This window comes from Bos grunniens, chromosome 13 (assembly GCF_055505025.1).
Source record: "Bos grunniens cultivar Pamir isolate PY7600 chromosome 13, Bosgru_T2T1.0, whole genome shotgun sequence".
In the NCBI taxonomy this organism is placed as follows: Eukaryota; Metazoa; Chordata; class Mammalia; order Artiodactyla; family Bovidae; genus Bos; species Bos grunniens.
Genome location: NC_141177.1, coordinates 3,761,193 through 3,781,090, shown reverse-complemented (window position 1 = coordinate 3,781,090; position 19,898 = coordinate 3,761,193). Strand labels below are relative to the sequence as shown.

The window sequence follows — 19,898 nt, the reverse complement described above, 5'->3', positions numbered from 1 at the left end:
AGAACATCCTTTTAGTTGTTAAAAAAAAACCAACAACACAGCATACACACCGAGAATAACCTGGAGAAAACATCCCAAACATCACAGCGGGTTTCAATATTCTGCACACCATATTTCTGTATTGACTGCATTTAAAATTTTTATTTATTTAGCTGAGCTGGGTCTTAGTTGCAGCATGTGAGATCTAGTTCCCTGACCAGGGATTGAAATCAGGGCCCCCTGTACTGGGAGCACGGACCCTCAGCCACCAGACCACCAGGGAAGTCCTTTGGAAGAGCAAGTAGAGATAAAATCTAGAAGAACTGATGCTTTTGAACTGCAAGGAGATCCAACCAGTCCATAAAGAAAATCAGTTCTGAATATTCATTGGAGGACTGATGCTGAAGCTGAAACTCCAATACTTTGGCCACCTGAGGCAAAGAGCTGACTCACTTGAAAAGACCCTGATGCTGGGAAAGATTGAAGGCAGGAGGAGAAGGGGATGACAGAGGATGAGATGGCTGGATGGCATCACTGACTCAATGGACATGAGTTTGTGTGAACTCCGGGAGGTGGTGATGGGCAGGGAGGCCTGGTGTGCTGCAGTCCATGGGGTCGCATAGAGTTGGATACGACTGAGAGACTGAACTGAACTGAGAGGTAAAATGTCATAGATCTACATCTAGAGACAAATTAACAAAAACAAGCGCATGTAAACACTGGTGAGTCTGAGGAAGGTCTGCAGTCTCCTGAATCGACTGTGCTGCTGGTCATTTCCTGGTGTTGATAATGTGCTGTCCTTACGGGGGTGTCATCACTGGGGAAAGCTGAGGGAAGCCAAGGGGCACGTACCAGGGACCCTTCTGGACTATTCTCACACTTTCTGTGATCTGTAATTACTTCAGATTAAAAAGTTGAAACAGGCCACCTATTAGTTTGTAAATGAAAAACATATGAGAAGACAAAGTGATTCATAAAACTGCTCACTGCATGTTGTAGAAATTTACAGATACGGACGGCAGAGCAGAGTGAATACACAGAACAGATCCAGCGAAGCGGCTCACATACGCTCAGAGAAATACAGTTAGAGGCTGCCAAAGCACCAACAGTGGTTACCTTAGATGGAAGCTTTTCATTTGGCGGCTACTTCCTGGTACTTAATTTTTTGTTTCTTTGGCCAAGCAGCACAGCTTGCAGGATCTCAGTTTTCTGACTAAGAATTTAACTGAGTCACTGCAGTGAAAGCCTGGAATCCTAACCACTAGACCCCCTGGGAACTCCCGGTCCTTAATTAAAAAAAAAAAAATTGTGACTATACATCGCTTTTAACAGTGTTTGTCATTTTTTCTTTTTTTTCCTTTCTCTCTGTCATGTACTTTTCTGAGGTTGATTTTTTCCCCAAACTTAAACATACACACACACACACATACATGCATATATATGTGTGTATGTTCAATTCAGTTCCGTCGCTCAGTTGTGTCCGACTCTTTGTGACCCCATGAACTGCAGCACGCCAGGCCTCCCTGTCCATCACCAACTCCTGGAGCCTACTCAAACTCATGTCCATTGAGTTCGTGATGCCATCCAACCTGTCATTCCCTTCTCCTCCTACCCTCAATCTTTCCCAGCATCAGGGTCTTTTCTAATAAGTCAGCTCTTCGCATCAGGTGGCCAAAGTTTTGGAGTTTCCGCTTCAACATCAGTCCTTCCAATGAACACCGAGGACTGATCTCCTTTAGGATGGACTGGTTAGATCTCCTTGCAGTCCAAGGGACTCTCAAGAGTCTTCTCCAACACCACAATTCAAAAGCATCAATTCTTCAGCGCTCAGCTTTCTTTATAGTCCAACTCTCACATCCATACATGACCACTGGAAAAACCATAGTCTCGACTAGACGGACCTTTGTTGGCAAAGTAATATCTCTGCTTTTCAATATGTTATCTAGGTTGGTCATAACTTTCCTTCCAAGGAGTAAGCGTCTTTTAATTTCATGGCTACAATCACCATCTGCAGTGATTTTGGAGCCCAGGAAAAAAAAAAAAAGTCAGCCACTGTTTCCACTGTTTCCCCATCTATTTGCCCTGAAGTGATGGGTTAGGGTTAGCTGGAATCAAAATTGCTGAGAGAAATATCAATAACCTCAGATATGCAGATGACACCACCCTTACAGCACAAAGTGAAGAAGAACTAAAGAGCCTCTTGATGAAAATGAAAGAGGAGAGTGAAAAAGTTGGCTTAAAGCTCAACATATGCGTATGCACATGCATTAATTTTTGGCTTAGGCAAGTACTTCACTCACTGCTTACTCTTCTGGGAAAATCTTTTCACCTGTGAAAATGGAAATAAGACTATTATCTCATAGTTTGGATCCAGCTGTCAGTACTATAAGGGGAAAGCTTGATCTGATATGTTACCCTTGACCTTTAAGGAGAAGGGAATTAGGAAATGCTGGGTCCTACTATGTGTCAGACACATTACATCCTTTCTCTTAGTTATTCCTCAATACAAGCAAATGGGGTAGATATTTTTTTGAATAGTCTTTCAGCAAGTGAGGAAACAGGCATTGAGAGGACGGCGGAGCTCACTGTCAGAGTGAGCTCAGATCAGAGTGGAGCTCTGGATTTGAACCCAGAAAGTGTAGCTTGGGTATTTGCACTCTCAACCACTACTTTTTACAACTGCTGGATGGAGACTTAGGACATCACCGTCATCACAATGACTATGTCATAATGACATAATAAATGTACTTCTGCTCTTTTGGACTCTTAACCAGTACCATAAGCAATACATAATAAAGGGCTCGGCAACACAGACTGAGAACGTAATGAATGACTTAGCACCAGACAACTGAATCACTGCTGTAATCAGAATTTCCCATGGCTCAGGAAAGTGCTGCCCCTCACTGGGTGTGTACAGGATGGGGAGCGGGTATATCAGGATGGAAGGACAGACTTGAAGCTGCCAGATTCTTTGCTGTAAACAGAGCTCCAGACAAGACAGGTGGGCAAGAGCAGAAGTCTCAGGGGGTCCTTTGGGAAGAAAGAGGAGTAGCATGTAGGGAAGGTGTCTGCAGGCTTCAAACCGGGATCTCCTGCATTGCAGGCCGATTCTTTCCCAGCTGGGCTACTGGGGAAGCCCTGGACCGACCAGGAGGCACTAAAGAAATGATTGAGGCTGTGATAGACTGAATACCACCACCTCCAAAGATGCCACACCCAGGTCCCTGAGACCTGTGGGTATGTTCCCTCATGTGGCAAATGGGACTTTGCACATCTGCTTAAATTAAGAATGTTTAGAAAATCAAAGATGATCCTAGATTATCCAGGTGGACTGATACAACTGCAAGGGTCCTTATAAGAGGGCAGCAGCAAGTCAAATAAGGACGTAAAAGATGTAACAACAGACGCAAGAGGTTGGATGATATGAAGAAGCCTCCAGGAGCCAAGGGATGCAGGCGGCCCGCAGAAACTAGGTAAGGCAAAGGACACGTGTTTCCACTGGAGCCTCCAGAAGGAGCCAGCCCTGCGACACAGCCTTGACTTCAGTCCAGGGAAAAGAATGTTGGCTTCTGGTCTCCAGAACTGTAGGAGAATAGACTTCTGTCGTTTCAAATCGCTGAAGTTTGTAATAATTTGTCAGAGCAGCAATAGGAAACTAATACAAGGAATGTGAGTGCTACTCAGTCCTAAAGGAAACTGAATATTTTTTGGCTGTTCATTGGAAGGACCGATGCTGAAGCTGAAACTCCAATGCATTGGCCACCTGATGAGAAAAGTTGACTCATTGGAAAAGACCCTGATGCTGGGAAAGACTGAGGGCAGGAGGAGAAGTGGGTGACAGAGGATGAGATGACTGGATGGCATTAGTGATTCAATGGACATGAGTTTGTGCAAACTCTGGAAGATAGTGAAGGACAGGAAGCCTGGTGTGCTGCAGTCCACTGGGTCACAAAGAATCAGACAGGACTGAGCGACTGAACAGCAGCAACAGTGAGTGCTACGGGCTTTAAATGGACCCCTCTTCAATTGCTTTCATTTATTTATTTTTCAAGGTCCTATCGTATGTGTGTGCATGTGTGTGTGTGCACTCTGTTGTGTCCGACTCTTTGCAACCCCACATACTATAGCCTGCTAGGGTTCTCTGTCCATGGAATTTTCCAGGCAAGAATACTGGAGTGGGTTGCCATTTTCTTCTCCAGGTAATTGTTTTTAGATAGGAAAAAAAAAAAAAAGATAAGAATTCTTTGTAAACTAATATTTGTTGCCTTATGGTGCTTCTTTAAGTGTGTCTTTGTGTGATGACTGAGCTGCATGGAGTCCTTGGTTTTATTTGGATTAATTGTTGGAATCAAGATTGCCGGAGAAATCAAGCTGGAATCAAAATTGCTGGGAGAAATATCAATTACCTCAGATATGCAGATGACACCACCCCAATGGCAGAAAGTGAAGAAGAACTAAAGAGCCTCTTGAAGAAAGTGAGAGGAAACTGAAAAAATTGGCTTAAAACTCAACATTCAGAAAACTAAGATCATGGCATCGGGTCCCATCACTTCATGGCAAATAGACGGGGAACAGTGGAAACAGTGTCAGACTTTATTTTGGGGGGCTCCAAAATCACTGTAGATGGTGAGTGCAGCCATGAAATTAAAAGATGCTTGCTCCTTGGAAGAAAAGCTATGACCACCCTAGACAGCATATTAAAAAGCAGAGACATTACTTTGCCAACAAAGGTCCATCTAGTCAAGGCTATGGCTTTTCCAGTGGTCATGTATGGATGTGAGAGTTGGACCATAAAGAAAGCTGAGCACTGAAGAATTGATGCTTTTGAACTGTGGTGTTGGAGAAGACTCTTGAGAGTCCCTTGGACTGCAAGGAGATCCAACCAGTCCATCCTAAAGAAAATTAGTCCTGAATATTCATTGGAAGGACCGATGCTGAAGCTGAAACTCCAATACTTTGGCCACCTGATGTGAAGAACTGACTCATTTGAAAAAACCCTGATTCTGGGAAAGATTGAAGCGGGAGGAGAAGGGGACAACAGAGGATGAGATGGTTGGATGGCATCACCAACTCAATGGACATGAGTTTGAGTAAGCTCTGGGAGGTGGTGATGGACAGGGAAGCCTGGTGTGCTTCAGTCCATGGGGTCGCAAAGAGTTGGACACAACTGAGCAACTGAACCGAGCTGAATGTACTGAATACATCCTTAGTGATAACAACCCACGAGCTGAATCTGCTTCACAGAATGGAAAACCATGGCACAGGCACACCCAAGCTTCTCTAAAGAACCAGTTGGAAGCTGCATGCACATTGCGAACTTTCACCCTCTCCACTATGTTAATGGACACAGAGTCCAGTATATTAAGTCTATAAGGATACAAGGGCAAAACTCAGGCACTTTTGCAGGTACGTACTGAGCCACTTCAGTTCTGACTCTTTGCGACCCTATGGACTACATTTAGCCCTCCAGGCTCCTGGTCCATGGGATTCCCCAGGCAAGAATACTGGAGTGGGTTGCCACGCCCTCCTCCAGGGGATCTTCCCAACCCAGGGACTGAACTCACATCACTTGACGTAAAGAACCACCATTGGCTGGTGGGTTCTTTATCACTAATGCCATCTGGGAAGCCCATTGTTGCAGGTAGGAGAGGGCAAAAGTAAAATATAAAGGGAGGGTTCTTTCCTTAAAAAAAAAAAAATACTTGACGTAAAAAGGTACATACTCTTGTAGACACATTTTAAAATACAGATAAAAAGAAAAAGAAATTTACTTGTGAGAATATAAAACAGATAACTTCTGTTGGCGAAAATGACGTCAATGTATTTTCTCTGCCTACAAATACTTACAAAGGTTCACCAAAAAAAGATCATATGGCACAAACCACTTTGTGACGGCTTGGTGCACTAAATCGTCACGAACATCTTTCCATGTCAATAAATAAATTTCCTTAAAGCTGGTTTCCAAAGAATGTTAAGAGGTATTGGGAGAAGTTCCAGAGGGAGATGACCTGGCCAGTCTGGGTAAGAGGCATTTGGGGAACATTTCTCAGATACTTGATATGACAGTAACACTGCACAGGCCTCAGAGGGCTGCACAGTAGGAGGTTTTTCCAATCTGGCTTACCATGAGACTGTCCTTTCCCCCTCAACATTTTTTAAAGTTGAGAATAAATGTACATAACATAAATTAACCATTTTGAAGTGAACCATCCAGCGGTATTTCGTGCATTCACAATGTATGTGACCACCATCCCTTTCAAGTTCCAAAACACTGTCATCCCTCCAAAATAAAACCCTGTTCCATGAAACAGCTGAATCTTCCTTATCCTGGCATCAGGAGCTCCCTGGTTCTTTCTGGTATTTGTTGAATGAATAAATAAAGATAGGGTTTAAGACTATAATAACAACTCTTAAGACTTTGATCTGCAAGGCTACCTATTTACAAGAATACAAAAGCCCATGATATAATAGAGAAATAGAGAATCTGCTAAGATTTGGTTTATTATCACGGTAGCTCAACCAAAACAATATGCTTATGCAAATTATTTAAGCGTAACAAGAACATTTCCAAAGCATTCTGGCATATTACAAACATTTGAAAGAGGGCTCCTAACATCTAAGGATCCTCCGCTCATAAACAGCCAGAAAGGAGGCATCTTGCATTTCTTTTTTAAAAAGGTTACTTTATGCAAGAAGTCGGGAGATGAGATTCTCCAGGTGATACTCCACAACCAGTGGTGTAAATCTAATATTTGGAATTTGGAATGAGAATGAAAAAAACTTCAACCAGAAAGAGTTAAAAGCGGTTTCCTCTGAGGAATGGGCCTGGGGCAGGGCTGGGCAGTCTGGCCTTTCTTTAGCCCTTCTGTTGTTGATTAATTTTTAACCCCCGGCAAGGAATTCTTCCATTTAAAACAAAACAAAACAAAACAAAAATTTTTAACAAATAGGTATTTCTGGACGCTAAGGACGGTAATAGGTAATCTTGCATTAGAGAAGTACAGGAGATCAAATTTTATTCCAACGTGAAGATAAGAGAACATATTGATAAAATATTTCGAGAATGGCACACAAGAGGTGAGAAAGCTGATTCCTACCAGGGAGGGGGCAGAAAAGCAAGAAAGGCTTTCACTGAGCATCTTTTTATACTTAAAATTTTTGAAAGATGCAAATGTATTACATGTAAAATATAAATGTCTTGGGAAGAAGAAAAGCAAGAGTTTTATTTTCAGTAAATGAATGAAGATGGATAAAACTTACTATAATGTATCTTAAAAGTAGATTATTCAAATATAGCCAAATGTCAACTGCGAGGAAATCTAGGTGAAGGATTGGTCAGTTCAGTTCAGTTGCTCAGTTGTGTCCGACTCTTTGCAACCCCGTGGACAGCAGCACGCCAGGCCTCCCTGTCCATCATCAACTCCCGAAGTTTACTCAAACTCATGTCCATCGAGTTGGTGATCCCATCCAACCATCTCATCCTTCTCGTTCCCTTCTCCTCCTGCCTTCAATCTTTAAATACAGTTCATTTAACTATTAATGGAATAAAAAAATTGTTTTTCAATAAAAGTTTGAGGGAAAGTATTATGAAATTAAAATACAGTGATAATCACTTGAGAGGCTTTAAAAAAAAATCCTGGTGCTTAGGTAACATCCTGGAACAATAAAATTGAAATCTCGGGGGAGGCAGTAGCCTTTAATATATATATTTTTAATTTCCAGATGATTTCAATGTACAGCAAGGTTGAAACCACTGCTCTAGAGAATCTCAAAGAATCCTTTTTTGCTTCAACTTTCTCTAATCTTTTAATTTCCTATGTTGGCAAAATAGCTCCAAAACACCCAGAGTAATTTCTAGCCAATTTTCTAAATAAATTATCTTTAAAGAAATAAGAAACATGAAATTATATACTAGGAGCAGGGAGGTGGTGTCTGTCCTCAGGAAACAAATAGCATATTCTCCGAGAAGCCAGGCAGTGCTGACACATGCTTGGCTCACAGAATACGGAAGGTACCCTGTGTTTTTCTAATTTTATTTGAACTACTGAGTTTGATAAAGTTCCCTTCTCACCCTGTTCCACACTTGGTGACTTCAAGGAGGGGATAGGGTCAGTTCAGCTCCACAGGGGAGGAGAGAAAGTTCTAGATTTTTCAATATACTGGGGAAGCTGGACGGTTAGGACAGTTTTAGCTGCAAAGAACGGAAAACCCAGCTCAGCAGGGCTTGGGCAATCTTGATTAACCGTCTGTCAAGGACTTTGTCTCCGGCTGTTTCTAGCGGTGGTGACTTAGTTGCAGGAGCCAGGCTTTCCCGTTTCTTCTTCTTGGCGCACTCCAGCCGCAGCTTGTCTTCCTGGGCTGCCTCCCACCACGGCCCCAAGACGGCTGCAGAGTTCTGAACTCAGGCAGGCAGTGGTTCCCAGAGGCAAAAGGAAAAGTCCCTGCTTTTCAGCCCTCTTTAAGGGTGAGGAAAACCCTCCCTGAAGGCCTCTCCCCAGATTTCCCGTCATCTTTTTGTTCAAAGTGGTGTCATGTACCCATTCGTAAACCTTGACTTGGCAAGACACATGAGATACCATAGTGGGCTCACAGTCGCAAGAACACCGTGTGTACACGCGCACGCGCACGCACGCACACGCAAGCCCAAGCATCTAAAGCGAAGGTAGAAGACTTCTTTTTTTTCCCCATGCCTCACGGCTTCTGGAGTCTTGGATCCCTGACCGCGATTGAACCGGGGCCTGGCAGTGAAAGCACTGATCTCTAACCACCGGACCGCCAGGGAGTTCCCCAAAAGACTTTAGTTCTAGTGTATTCTGATTTGGAAACAGTTTCCCTTTGCAATTAGTGAGTTAAAATACACACAACATATGCTTCTCAAAAGTCCTCAATAAGAAGTCCAAGTGGGAATTTAGTATTTGATAGACTGCCTTTCAGATCGGTAGAGGGAAAGATGAGTTACAAAATAAATGGTGGCAATCTAGAAAACAACGTGAAGTTGGAACTGGACTTTGGAACATGTGCGTGCGTGCACGCATGCGTGCTCAGTTGCTCGGGCATATCTGACTTTGCGACCCCATGGACTGTAGCCCGCCAGGCTCCTCTGTCCATGGAATTCTCACGGCAAGAATTCTGGAGTGGGTTGCCATTTCCTTCTCCAGGAGATCTCCTCGACCCAGGGATAGAATCCTTGTCAAGATCCCAAATGTAGCAGAGCAATTAAGCCGACTGCCATAACTAGAGAAGCCCGCGATGCAGTGAGGATACAGCACAGCCAAAATAAATAAATGAATAAAAACATTCCCTTGGCATTATGTGGATGTTGCTTAAAAACAACAACAAAACCAAAGTGGATTAATTTGAACAATTATTCTCCAGAATAGAGTCAAGACATCTATCTGGCAGCTTTTTTATTTTTTCTGTCTTGTTTGAAATAAAAATTTACAATCTAAGAACAAAACCACAGCTTTTGATGCCTTGTTCTTTTTGATATGAAAGTTACTAAAGCCTAAAAGGATATGCCTGAGCCCATTTGAGAATGCCCCGTTTACAGTGTGCTGCTTCTCACTGTGCTTTCCAGATTTAGCCCACAAGGGTTTTTGTTCCATTGCGTTTGTTTTATTTTGAAGGGACAGAAGTAATAGCCAACACCTCTACAAAGTCAGATCCTGGTGCTGTCTCTCACTTCTGTCTTCCTCTGACCCAATAAACATAATCAAACCCGACAGAGTGATGGTTAAAAGTCAGTGCAAATTGAGATTGGGCAACTCAGGCTTTCTTACTCACACAGGCCTTATCTTTGCAAAGCTGTGACATTAAATCCTGCTTATCCCTATCAAATATGGACATCCAGCTGTAGACACAAAATCATTTTTTTTCTCCCCCGACCGTGTATATTCCCCTATCCAACTCTGCATTAAGAAAGCAACTGACAAACTAACGTATGGAAAACAACTCTTTGATGCTGCTCATAAAGACCAATTCGTCCTCTGGGCTCACCAAAGCTGTTCAAACAAGAGCTCCATTGTCCCCTTTCGGAAGAGAATAATAGAAAACTTAAATGAAATCTGGAGGTCACTGGACTGCTTAGGAAACTGGGAGGTAGATGTTGCAGCTGTTAGTGTGTGACACGCCATCCACACTCACATTTCCAGAGGAAATGGTGAGGATTTCTGACGTCCAAGGAAGTTGTGCAATAGTGGTTTCCTCATTTCAGGCTTCTGACTCTGCCATGCCAAAGACCCCACCATTTATACTTCATCCAAAACCAAGATTTAAGTAAGTAACCATAATGATCAGCATCATAACAGGGAGCATCATGGCAGCTACCATTTCCTGAATGTGTTTAACCCCACCATGACCCTGTAAGGTGGGCATGACTATTACACCCATTCTACAGATGAACAGACTGAGGCTCAGAGAGGGAAAGTATCTTCTTTAGGACGTATTTTTAAAATCTGGATTATTTGGGAAACTACTTCCTCTCTCCCTCTCTCTTTCTTTTAAACTATTTATATTTGGCTGTGCCAGGTCTATGGCACACAGGATCTAAATCCCTGACCAGGGGTCAAACCAGGGCTCCCTGTACTGGGAACTCAGAGTCTTAACCACTGGACCCCCAGGGAAATCCTGAAGCTTCTTTCTTGAACAGGGCACTCTTCTGCTTCTCATCTTTCACAGACTCTTTTTTGAAATGTTAAAAAAAAAAAAAAACTACCATATTTTAAATTATATAATAAATATTAACGCAGATTATAAACTGCTACATACTGAATTTTTCACAACAATGAGACTATCTCCTGGTTCAATTTCCAGAAATGGAATAGCTGGATCAAAGATCAAAGATACCTGATTAACTTTGGCAAATATTGCCAAATTGCCTATCCATCAACAGGAGAGGGACTTCGGTCCAGTGGCTAAGACTCTGCACTCCCAGTGCAGGGGGCCTGGGTTCGATGTCTTCTCCAACTCTGCCCCACACCTTTTTGTTGTTGTTTCACTGCTAAGTCGTGTTCAACTCTTTGCGACCCCATGGACTGTAGCCCACCAGGCTCCTCTGTCTGTGATTCTCCCAGCAAGAATACTGGACAGGGTTGCCATTTCCTTCTCTGGGGGATCTTCCAGACCCAGGGATCAAACCCACGTCTCCTGCATTGGCAGGTGGATTCTTTACCACTGAGCCACCAGGGAAGTCTCCCCACCTAGTCCTTCTCAAACATCCGTCAGACCGTGTCACTCTCCTGCTCGCACCCTCCACCAGCTGCTCATGGCAGACTGCTGGGTGATGGACGGTGAGGCTCTGAGCCTGACTACCGAGAGGCTCTGGCGGAGGGAGACGGGGCTGGAAGAAGTAAAAGGTGGTGAACCGAACCCGCTCCGTCTGCAGAGGCACAGGCTGCCGACGCGTCGGTGGACTGGAGACTGTCCCCCGGGCGGCCCCGGGGGCCCTGAGCTGAAGATGGCAGGGCCACGCTGTGAAGGAGCCGGGGGCCCTGAGTCGACCCCGTGCGGAACACCTGGATTGAATGGAGGTAGACAGGCTCCCCAGAAAATCCATGAACTTGTACGAACTTGCCTGTTGGGATTCATTCCTCCTGTGTTCTCATGATTGAAAGCCCGACTGGCAGTCCACCTGGGGACACCCTTCCGTCCTCTGTCCTTGCGCAAACATTGACCACACGCCAGAGTGAGTGAATGAGTCTTAGAGGAGAGACATCCCTGGGACTTTTGTAGTCAAGCCTGGGCTTCCCTGAGGCAGAGGGAAGTTGAGATCAGGAGACCTCATCTAGGGCTCACTGCGCTCTGACACGCTCCCGTGTGCAGAGAAGGGGGTAGGGCGTGGCACCGCGTGACCCTCTAGCTTTGCTCTCCGACCACGTCCACTCCCTGAATGTCCTGTACAAGTGATACCACGATCTGTGCAGTGAGCAGGGCAGTCAGGGAGCGCGACTTTCTAGAACCTGCGGGACCTCCCCTGCCTCAGCCCTAAGGGTGGTTCGCCCTCGTTGCCAGGCAACTGGTTGTCATAGAGACAGTACGCCACAGGGTTCCGCGTGGTCAGTTACGGCCTATGGGACACTGGAAATCAGAGGCAGAGCTGAGATGCCCGTGGGATCAGCGAGGGCCTGGCCGTCTCCAGAATGTCTTCACCACTGGGTCTATGGGATGCTCTCCTGCTGGTCTCTGCGGCCTTGAGAGGAGTCCCGGGTCCCTGGGGGTTTCCTTGGGAGATCCTGCTGTGTGCGGCCATGGCGCTTTTCATAGTCAAGAGCCGAAGCACTCTAAGAAGAGGGGCAGAGCTGGCCAAGAGGTGTTCTGCCCGTGCTGAGGTCTACAGGAAAGTCAGGGAGAAGATTGGACTCAGGGCACAAGCCTATGAAGCCCTCAAGACGCCCGTGGTGGTGGCCAGGGCTTCCACCTTACAAATCCTGTGCTTGGAGGCCCTCAACAGAAACCCAGGCGGATCATCTCTTGAGGACATGAAAGACCTCCTTGAAAAAGTACAGAAAAGCGAGCCCTCCCCCCAACTTTCGTTTCCTGGGCTGATGATGGCTCGTGTCCAAGGACAGATGCGGTAACTTGCAGACGTGGCGGAATGCCACCTATTTCAGGTGACCGAGGCAAAAACATCTTGAAAGCCTCTCAGGACAAGGTGCGACATCTCCAGGAACAACTGAGGGAGGGTTTGAATGAAAATAGTCATCTTCAGCAAAGTCTCAAACTGCTCTCCCGAGAAATGGAGGGATGGAGGCACGGGACACAGGCCCTGAAGGGGCGAAAAGATGCGCTGGAACGCTCAAACGCGCACACGCAGCGGCTGCTGGACGATAAAAGGAGCCAACTCAAGTCCCTCGTGGAAGAAGTCACTCGTGGAAGCCGCGCTGAAGACCAGACATTCGCCTGACCTCTCCAGAGAGGGTCCCGTTGAGAGGAGCAACTTGGACGTGGGAGAAAATAGAGAAGCAGAAAGTGAGCGTCCCCCAGGGGGCCTGTCGGAAGCTTATCTGAAGGGTCTCATTCATGCTGTTACCTTAAAAGTGTCCTTGAAAAAGAAAGAAAAAGAAGAAATATCCAGAAAACTGTATGAAGAAAATCAAACTAATGAAGAGCGAATGGGACAAATAAAACGTCTCCAAACCGAGCAAACCTTGCGGTCTGAAAACGCACAGTTGGAGAGGGAGATCCAGAAGCTGCGGCTGAAACTTGAAATGCTGCCTGAATTACATCAGGAGCAGGTCAAGCAGCTACTGAGAAAGTCGACTGAGGAGGCAACATGCCGCCTGGAGATGGAGACGAGATGTCCCCACATGTACCGAAGACTGGACGATGCCAGTCAGAAGCGCAGCCTCTACGAGAAGATGGCAGAGGACAGAGAGAGGGAACTGGAGAGAGCCACTTCTTCCTACCAGAGCGAGCTCCTCCGGCCGGAGACAAGGGCCGGGAAAGGTGGGCGGAGCCTCTGTCCACCGAGAGGGCGCTCCACGAGCTTCGGGAGGAGGACGACCGCATCCGGCAGCTACTGGCCAGCCTCCCGCTCAAGCTCCAGCCTTTCCCCAGCGGAGCGTTTGTTGCTGCTGCATCAGGGTATCCGCTGGGTCAGGAGGCTCCCCAGGAAGCTGGAAGGCCACGCTGGGAGGGCTCGGGGTTCCAGGCTCACCCGCCGGTTTGACGCTGCTTCCACAGCAGCTGGGGCTGTAAGACCCCACCCACAGCCACGCCCAGGCATGTGCCTGAGTCCTCTGTCTATAAAAGCAATTTTGATTTATCTCTTTCCGGTCTAACTGCTGTGTTTAGTTGAAGCTATGACTGCTCATACTCAAGTTTTATGGCATTAGAATGCCTAGGTAGTATTTTTTCGACTGGAGAGTCCACGTGCCACAAGAAAGACCCAGCACAGGCAAAATTAAAAATAAATAAGCAAATGAATAAATAAAAATAATTCTCTTTCTATATAGTTAAGTGGGGGAAAAGAAAACAACGAATACAGACCAATTTGAATAGAAGGCTACCATTGGTGGGAAAACAAACAATACTTTTATACTTCTTCATATACTTACATAAACTTATGATATATGTTCAGATTATATATATACAGACAGACGCATTTCCATGAGTATGCTTAAGATGTATCTAATAAGATGCACATGCCTGGAGGAGGGCATGGCAATCCACTCCAGTATTCTTGCCTGGGAGAATCCCATGGACAGAGAGGAGCCTGGTGGGCTACATAGACCATAGGGTCGCACAGAGTCAGGCACGACTGAAGCGCCTGAGCACACATAGGATGTATATAGAAATGATACTAGTGAGGTGGTCCAGGGCTTAAGCATCCAGCTGGCAACGCAGGGGACACCGAACTGATCCTGGTCCCAGCAGACCCCACATGCCGCAGAGCAGCTAAGCCTGTGAGTGACAACTCCCTCAGCCCACAGAGCCCATGCTTTGTAAGAGAAGCCCGAAGCCCCAGGGCACAACACAGAGCAGTCTCTGCTCACCACAACTGGAGAAAGCCCTCAGGCAACAGTGAAGACCAAAATAAATAGAATTTACACCCCGCAAATGGTACCAGTGATTACCCCTGGGGAGGGAAAGTTAGTTCTGGGAGGCAGAAAATTTTCTTTTTTTTTTTTAACCGTTTTCCAATTTTGGACTTTGAACGATGTGAATTTGTACCCATGAAAACTTACACGACAAGGATGTAAAATAATTTTATATTCTTTTAATGAATATTCTTTAAAAAAAAAGGTCGGTCAGTTAATTGGTTATAACCAGTAACTTCCTGTCTTTGGGAAAACAGGCAATAGTGATTTTTTTTTTTTTTAATGAGAAAAACTTTACATGCCCATTGTAAATAACTAACATGAAAAAATGTAAACACCTAACTCCTCTCTTCCCTTTCCTCACCTGTTCCATACCTTGGAGATCACTCATTAATGAGTCCGGCCGTCCATCCACCACGCCAACCATCCCATCTACAAGTAGATCACATAGTATGTGTAGATTCACGATTTGCCTTTCAATCAGCTGGAGAAGGCAATGGCACCCCACTCCAGTACCCTTGCCTGGAAAATCCCATGGACGGAGGAGCCTAGTGGGCTGCCATCTATGGGGTCGCACAGAGTCGGACACAACTGAAGTGACTTAGCATCAGCAGCAGCAGTAGCAGCAGCAGATGCTTTTCCTGTTGGCATATCTTCTCATTCATCTCAGTGTCCTCTTATTTTTTGCATGTATTACAATTTTTTAAAGAAAACACTAATGGATATTGAGACTTCCCAGGTGACTCAGTGGTAAGGAATCCACCTGCCAATTCAGGAGATGCAAGAGACGCAGGTTCCATCTCTGGGTCGGGAAGATCCCGTGGAGAAGGAAATGGCAACCCACTCCGGTATTCTTGCCTATGAAATCCCATGGACAGAGGAGCCTGGCGGGCTACAGAGACCATGTGCTCACAAGAGTCAGACACGACTTAGTGACTAAACCACCACCTTATACCCTGGGCAAAGTTTCTTTATTGCTTATTTACCAAACAAGAGGGTTAGTTATATATTTTTAAAACTCTAGTGATAGCCTCACTGACAAATTTGACTCAGCTAACTTTAAAAAAAGATCCATGTAACAAAATGACTACTGAAGATCAATTGTTGAGTCAACTGTAGAACTTGGCTTAGGAATCCAAGAACAAAAGTGAAATCAGATACCTTCAGAACCGATCTACAGTTCCGTACAGATACTATAACAGATAGTACAGTTCTCTGAAATCTTAAGTCAAAAGAGAAAATAAGAGATTAACTTATTTCTAATTTACTTTAGACTCAAGCATATAGATGCATGACTTTTCTCAGCAATTAAAATATTTTTTTGGACAATCGAGAAAACGAACGTGCAGAAAGAACAGAGGATGAGCACACAAAAATTTACATGTGAGGGTATTTTTTGCATCATTTTTTCACAATTGGGAAACTCTGGAAGAAACTTAAGTGGCTGCCAAAAATGAATTGGTTGTGGACATTATGGTACAGCCAACTCACAGACCACTGATGCATAAATGAAAAAGAATGAGGTCAGCTTATGGATGCCAGTGGAATGACTGGCAAATGAAACTGCCAAGATCAAGGGAGTATACACAAGTTTTGGCAAAATTAGTTTTAAAAACGCCACCACTAAATATGTGTATTGCTATTGTTTAGTCACTAAGTTATGTCTGACTGTGCAACTCCATGAACTGTAGCCCACCCACCAGGCTCTTCTGTCCGGTACTGGAGTGAGTTGCCGGTTCCTTAAATAAGTGTATAGATCTGTGCCTTTATGCCTGCCTATGGGCATCTATGTTCCCACAAGGGACACGGAGAGACACACCGGAGGGAGGAGGGAGTGCCCTAATTTTAGAAGCACAGGCGCAGCGGAAGGTTTACTTTATAAACTATTACAACGCTGGGCTCTTCCACCTAAATGCATGCCTCCTGTGCTCCGAAGCGTGCTTTCACTGCAGCAGAAGCACACACCGGCCGATGACATTAAAATCAGATGCTTTCACCGTCAACATACTTCACTCTTCTAAAAAATAACCTGGTGATTTAAAATTCATCCTTAATTGTAACAGCCAGCCAGCCCATTTGTGGCTCATTCATTTCCCCCAGAAAACAGTGAATAAACACAGCAGGGTATAAATGCATACGTCTGGAGAAGATGAACTTTTACCAGTTCTGTCTTTTCAGAACTCTAAAGTGCGGACCTTACCAATTTCTTTGACCTTTTTTCTTCCCTCTATTCGGATGCATGGCGGTGACAAGGCATTGAATTTCCAGTTTGTCACTAACGCCATAGGCTTTATTATGCCTTTGAACAGAAGCTGGGCTTAAAAAGAAAAGTTTTTCTTAATAAGTAGCTGTTCATCCTTTGATATGCACATCTGGATCCCTCGTCTTATCTTGGGCATGCTAATGCTGCTTCCTGCAGATAATGATAAAAGAACAACTCAAAATAACAAAAAAGGAATAAAATGTGCCAGATGCCTAAAAAATAAGGCGGACAATGCATATAAAAGCAACTGGTTTTTCAATTCCGGAGAATAAACTCTAACCAACAATTGAAGCAATCATTTTAGCAGTCAATTGATGCAAGAATTTTTTTTTTTTTTTTTTAAGGGATTAGGAAGGGAAAAAAAAAGCAAACATTAGCTGACAGCCACCACCACATTCTGTTAGAAATTAAGGGGGAAATGTAAGTTGCTGTAAATCACTTTGGGGTTAATTTTGCCTCTGACACGTGACTTTGTTTCTTTTTTCTCTTTTCCCCGCATTGAGCTGTGACTCCAACACTGTTAATTAACACAATTAAAAGCCAAACAGAAAGGCTGATTCACCAAATTTTCAGGAACTACAGAACATTTCAAACACAGAGAAGTACCGAGACTAATATAAGGGACATCTGTGTGCCCATCCTCTGGGCTTAATGACTACCTTTTCATTTTTTTTTCTTTCTATTTTATCAGAATAAATTTCCTTCATTCTCAGAAGGAGTCATTCCAAATGTGACTATTTCTTAATTTCAACATTATCTCTGTTTATTGAAGGAAGGTGCTCTTCTTATAAAAATATTATGATTTTCTCAGTTTTGCTGGGTCTCAAAAGAGCTTTCTTCTACTTAAGTGTGTAAATGGGCCTGATGTTTTGAAAGTGAGATTAGTATTCAGGAAGAAAGAGTAGAATTGTTATATGTTGAATATACATATTTGATTTATAGATATTACTTATGGTTACTATCTAGATGAGCTTTGTCCTTTACGGCTTCTTTTCAAAAAAAGCAGTGACTAATCTGTTTTGTCAGTGAGTGCACACAGCATCAGGAGTTCTGAGGCTGATTGTGAATGATAGAGTTAATAGTCAGGCAAATCAAAACTTCTGCTTTACAGAAACTGCCCCCTAAAACAGGCGCTGAGGACTGTGGGGAGAAGGAAAAGGCGGTGGTGCCGTCTACCTCTGCAGCATCACGGCACACTGCGGTTTGGACTCTTTCTTCCCTAACCAGATAACATTTGTGAGTTGGTTCGACATTAGCATGCAGCAGGCATGGGAAAATGATAAACTCCTATTACCACTGTCATGGCAACTGAAAAAATGGCTGCTTTGGGGGAGCAGGGTCCACAGGAGAAGAAAAGCAAAGACCCCGTCTCTTTCTTCTGTCTGACATCTGTTGTTTAACATACAAAATTGTATTATCATGATGCAAGCTAGTTGGCCAGCACGAAAGCCTGCCTAGGAATTGTTAAAGGCATAGCCCCACCACTGCCCACTCCCTTCTCTTTACCATAAGAGTATATAATTTGACCCTGAGCATTTCCACTGAGGGTGATAAATTCCCTTCCTTTTCACCCCAGGTAGAGTGTGAAGCGCCCTAAGAAGGTGCAGTGTAGGGAGAAGGGTCTTATGGGGTTAGAGGAAGGTACAACTGACGGATTATACAGCAAAAATCATGCTCTTAATTTTGTAGTTGCTTTTCTGAATTATCCATTCCTCTCTTTGCCCCTATGTCCCTTCTCTTAAGCATTCTGGATTTTTCTAAGACAGCAATTTAGGCAGAGCTTGCGACCAGGAGCAGATAGGATACCAGGAGGAATGGCAAACAGAGGCGCTGGGCTAAAGGTTTAAACTGGTTACTGCAAGAAAAGAGCCAGAAGGAAGTGCACGCAGTGCAGAACCCCGATTCGGGAGAGAGTGGACAAGAGGGATATTTTCTTCTCTATACTGCCCTTTTCCAAATGTTTTAAATCAAGTGCATGTATCACTCTTATAACCAGCAGAAACATCCAGTAAGTGTTTCAAATGGGGCTACAGAAATAAGTCTCTGGAAGAACGCCAGTGCTGACATGCATACAAAAATCCCACATTATCCAAAGTTACCATCTGAAGCAAGTGTTTGGCTCATATATGTCTGTATACATAGTTTATGCATTTGAATACATATTTACATCTGCATTTTAACACATAATAATACACATATTTTAATATACAGTACAATTTAACACATATGGATTATGTACATATTTGTAATATGTGTGTGTGTTAGTTGCTCAGTCGTGCCCAACTCTTTGCGACCCCATGGACTGCAGCCCACCAGGCTCCTCTGTCCATGGGATTCTCCAGGCAAGGATACTGGAGTGGGCTGCCATTTCCTTCTCCATTTTGTAATATGTAACATTTGCATATTACATAAACACATGTGTCCATGCTAAGTCGCTTAAGTCCTGTCCGACTGTTTGCAACCCTGTGCTCTGTGGCTCACCAGGCAGAATGCTGGACTGGGGTGCCATTCTCTTCTCCATTTACATAAATACATATTTAAATGCGTATGTATTTATAAGCAAAATACATATTTAATGACATATAGCTATGTGTTAAAATAATTATAATTATACTTGTTTAGTGAGAAAAGTTAAACGAAACTCCTTTCAAACATTTTGCTCCCCATCCCCTCACAGTTGTGTAAACAGAACAAACCAGGGACCAATTTGGGTTGTTTTCACAACACTGCCTCGAAACGGCTGTTAAGGGCTCCTTTGGGGCTATCCTAAAATAGACAAAACTGAAATTTGGGGCAAGAGTGAGATTAAGCCCAATGACAGGAGAAAGTCAGTGACACGAACAAAAGTAAGATCATTGACGTCATTCACGTCAGTCATCGGCAAAGTTGGCAAAAGGAGGCCGTAAAGCAAAACCTGTGCATGGAAGCCCTGGCCTGCTTTAGCGTGGTTTGGAGCATCCTCAAGGAAATGGCAACCCACTCCAGTACTCTTGCCTGGAGAATCCCATGGACGGAGGAGCCTGGGCGGCTACAGTCCACGGGGTCGCAAAGAGTCGGACACAACTGAGCGACTTCACTCACTCAAGATTTTTAATAAGGATCACAACCGACGGGCAGGC

The 19,898-nt window shown here is 44.3% G+C and overlaps 1 pseudogene across 1 annotated transcript; it reads left to right on the top strand.

Moving 5' to 3' along the window:
* Positions 1-2,377: 2,377 nt before the first annotated feature.
* Positions 2,378-13,911, top strand: LOC147359979 (melanoma inhibitory activity protein 2-like; annotated as a pseudogene). Its single transcript, XR_015138807.1, has one exon. The product of XR_015138807.1 is annotated as a melanoma inhibitory activity protein 2-like (transcript).
* Positions 13,912-19,898: the final 5,987 nt, after the last annotated feature.